This window comes from Triticum urartu, chromosome 3 (genome assembly GCF_003073215.2).
Source record: "Triticum urartu cultivar G1812 chromosome 3, Tu2.1, whole genome shotgun sequence".
Taxonomy (NCBI): Eukaryota; Viridiplantae; Streptophyta; class Magnoliopsida; order Poales; family Poaceae; genus Triticum; species Triticum urartu.
In genome coordinates this window covers 513,488,701-513,492,692 of record NC_053024.1, presented here as the reverse complement: position 1 = coordinate 513,492,692, position 3,992 = coordinate 513,488,701, and the positions used below count along the sequence as shown (strand labels likewise).

General features: G+C 41.1%; 1 long non-coding RNA gene across 1 annotated transcript; it reads left to right on the top strand.

Moving 5' to 3' along the window:
* The first annotated feature begins 562 nt into the window (after positions 1 to 562).
* Positions 563 to 3,759, top strand: LOC125544711. Its single transcript, XR_007299627.1, has 2 exons — positions 563 to 1,121; positions 1,615 to 3,759. It is a non-coding gene; the product is annotated as an uncharacterized LOC125544711 (long non-coding RNA).
* Positions 3,760 to 3,992: the final 233 nt, after the last annotated feature.

Below are 3,992 nucleotides of genomic sequence, written 5' to 3'. Positions count from 1 at the left end.
TATAAAGAAGATTGAGGATTTTACCTCAAAACGTCCCTTCATAAGATTGACTAAGCCGGCCTCAAAGTCACGGCTTGTATGAGGACGATTCATATACCCAGAGTGGATCTCTTGAGCGCTGTATTGGGCATAGCTTTCCAGATTCACCGACCATTTGCCTTTGTCAGCAACGATAATTCTTCCTTAGCACTATGTTTTGACGTTCTTGTAAACTGTCATGAAAACTGTGACGGATTTGTGATGACGTTCTTGTAAACTGTCATGAAAACCGTCACATATCAGCAAGCGGCGAATGAGCCACAAAACGGTACTGCCTTTATGACGGACATCGAGAGGCCGTCATGGAAATTGTCATGGATCGGCTAACGGGGCCTAGCCTTTTACTTCTTGATCCATGATTGGACCGTCATGGGTGGCTCCTGCTGATGTGTCTTGCGTGCCCATTGTTTGACCCACATGTCACTTGGAAGCAATCAACGTGTATGTAGGAGAAAAAATAGAGCGAAACTGTGAAAAAGCGTGCGTGACGGAAAATTTTAAGTCACCAGCGCGGGGGGCCGAAATTGTCGAGCCAGCCCATTTAACTACAAAGTCCACACTCTAGCCTAACCCTAGTTACCTTTCTCCAATCTCCCGTGCCAACCATAGCCGCCGCCACTTCACCTTCCTCCCCTCGCCGCTCCATGTCGGCGCCGGCGGCGGCCCCTGGACCACCCCCTGCCGGGCCCCTCCACATATATACTGCCCCTGACCCCTACCCATCTACCCCACTCCACGCCCCTCCCCATTCAGATCGGCCCCTCGAGCTATTGCAATCCAGTCATACCCGTCGATCTGAGGCGGCAACGGTGGCCGTGGGACCAACTGCCAGATTTGTACGTCCCTGTCGTCGCTGGCGGCGTGCATTGATCCAGCTCCATCTGGCGGCGAGCTGAGGTGAGGTACAGGAGGTGGCAACACCGCCACAGATCCAGAGTACATCGGCGGCCCTTGTGGCTCGGTCCAATTGTCCGTCAGCTGCGCCACCGTCGGTCCCCTCGTTGTCGCGGTCGTCTTCTCCATCCGTGGTGCGCAGCCTCCTCTACGCCCCGCTGTTCACCTTCTCCGGCCGGAAAGAGTTAGTACGTACCTCTGCACCGGTCCCGTACCCTACAGCCCCCCTCTGTTCATCTCTGGTAATATAGGGTTTTTTGGAGCTCTGCCGAGGAGTACAAAGTACCACTGGGACGAGCAAAACACTTGGGCAAAACACCAGCCATGGATGGATCTAGTCGTTCCTGTTAGAGGATGGCTGCAGGCCTCGTTGGCCATGTTGAACCGGTACAGGGAAAACATCTAGGTGTCTGCCTTGTTTGACATTAACACGAACAGCAAGGGCACGAGCACCATTGAGGGTTACTCGCTTGTTACAGATTGTCTGTGCTTTGTTCCTTTATTTGTACTAGAAACAAAAAGTACTAGGCAAATTTCTATTCTTGTTGCATATCAAGCATAGCTTTGTAGTTGAACACTGCTAATTCAGAGTAATTTCCTGCAAGATTTATCCTGTCAGCTTTTAGAATTAAGAAACTCATACCATTTTATATCTAACTGAAGAAAAACTCGTATCTGCAGATTCTGTAGGTACATTTTACTGCAGTGTCCAATGTTTCTGCATGCACATAATGGTGATGGATCCCACATCGGTCAGTGCATCTAATGGTATTTGTACAGCTAAAAACATTTTTTACTTGGTGATGATATCTCCACTGTCCTTGCCAGCATAATTTTGGATATCTCACATGGACCAGAAACATTTTTTACTTGGTGATGTTATCTGCACTGCCCTTTCCTGCACATGCCTTTTATGTTATGCATACACTTTACTCAAACATCTATTTGCCCTTATGTTCGGCTAGGGCTCAGTTTGTATTTGTGAAGTATAATGTTTTCTGGAAGTAAGCTTGACTGAAAATACACATAATTCAATGCTTGTTCTTCTAACTAAAAATTCAGTCCATGATTCTGGTCCTATACTTACTGAAATGATTACTATTAAAGTCACAAAGCTTTCAAATTCAAGAATAAGGAGAGTACTTTCTGTTTTCTTTCCGCCGTTTTCTTTTCATATAAATATGACTTTTATTGTTTATAGTTAGTGGGCTTGTTTTAGCTGTGCAGTTTTCAACCTATATGTTTTTTGGTTAATGGATAATAAACTTTCATGTAGCTATCGACTGCCCACACATGTAGCTGTACAGTTTAATCTTGAGATACATCATACATGCAATTATTTATTTCTCTCTGTCTTGTTCTATAGGTACCTAAAATACTTGACGAAGATGCAAAATGATAAACAAGCCGCTTGAAGTTCCATGTGGTGTGTCTAATCTTAATTTTTTGTGACAATTAAACTGATAGTATTTTGTACGATGGATCAAAACTCATAGTGCTCTAATTCATGTGCAATTATATAATTGCAATGTACTTAACTCCTGCACAAGGACTTGAAAAGGCAAAAATATTGAAAAATCTAGCAAGAATTACTTGGGTAATTACTTAAGCCATGCAATAAATTAAATTTGTACTTCTCTGCATCATGTATAATGTTTGTTAGTGATGCCATTGTTTTTAGCGTATATACTTTGTTATTCTCGTTTGTAGGCATTGTAAAATTCCAGAACTTAGGGAAAAATCGTATGTGCTATGCATTTTTGTGTCTTTCCAGAGTCGAAAGAGAAAAGTAGAATTGTATCTCTTCTTACTGCCTAATAAAAGGGAATGTAGCTGCTTGATATATCGGGAAAAGGGAGTTATCCACTTTATGTATTACTGGATGTCGCTTTAAGTTCTAGCATTTTTATCTTTCTGTATTGTTGAAATAGTGTTCCTTGGTTGACATATTTCAGGACCTTCATCAACGACGGCAATCACTACTACATTCTCACACTACAGTACATATTCAGTCATAAGTATTTTATAATAGTTTAGATATACTTCCCTGAAATATTCTGCGGACCATCGTTGGCTGTATAGCTCTTTTGTTCAGAATTACTCACAGCCTGGTTTGTTATTTCTTGCATTACTGGTAGAGATCAGATTGCCACAGACCATCATATAAGTTCTATGTTTGATGGATTTGCTCTTATCCAATTCTAAATATAATAATCAAATTTTGCATTTGTTTCATGTAGGATCTGTTATGAAAATCCAGTGGTAGTGGTAGTGGTTGTAGTTTAGTAAATTACGTTAAGTGCAGTGTAACTTAGGAAGTATCTCCACCTTAAACATTTCATTTAATTCTTGTTTTCTCCACCATTCCGAATTAACTGAATTTGACAAATTTTAAAGGAAGCTATATCAACATCTTCACTACAGAATTAGTTTCATTAGATTCGTCACAAAATATATTTTTGTAATATAGAGTCCACTTGCTGTTCTTGATACTTTAGTGTATCTATTAGGAAGTTTGTTACAGGTTTCGAGAGCATATTGTAACAGAAGCATATTGTTTTTTACAGGTTTCCTTGGTGGTGAGAGGCGCTTAGGAAGTTTGAGCTACGGAGGTGAACTTGATGATTAAGAGGGTCTGTACAGCGTTCCATATTTGTAATCTAATGTAATTGTTATTCAGGGCATGTGAACTGATGTTGGATGTGTACTTGGGCACATTTTAGAAGGCCTTTACTTAGTGAAATAATTGGATAGAAATTTGTGAAATGGCCAAACAATTGACATGTTCAATGGAAATTAATTGTGTTGCGAAAGCTTGTTTGATTATGTTTAATGAGTGATGTCGTAGCTGGTTGGATGAATATCATGGGCTGGATTGAAATAAATGGGCTAAACAAACTGTAACACCCTGGATATGATTTACCTAATATGTAATCCAACTCTTGCCGTTTCCGGCGTTATTTTATTTTATTTTCTCGGGTTTGGGTCTTTGCCTCTGTGTGTTGTTGTTGTTGTCATGCATCTCATATCATGTTATCATGTGCATTGCATTTGCATAC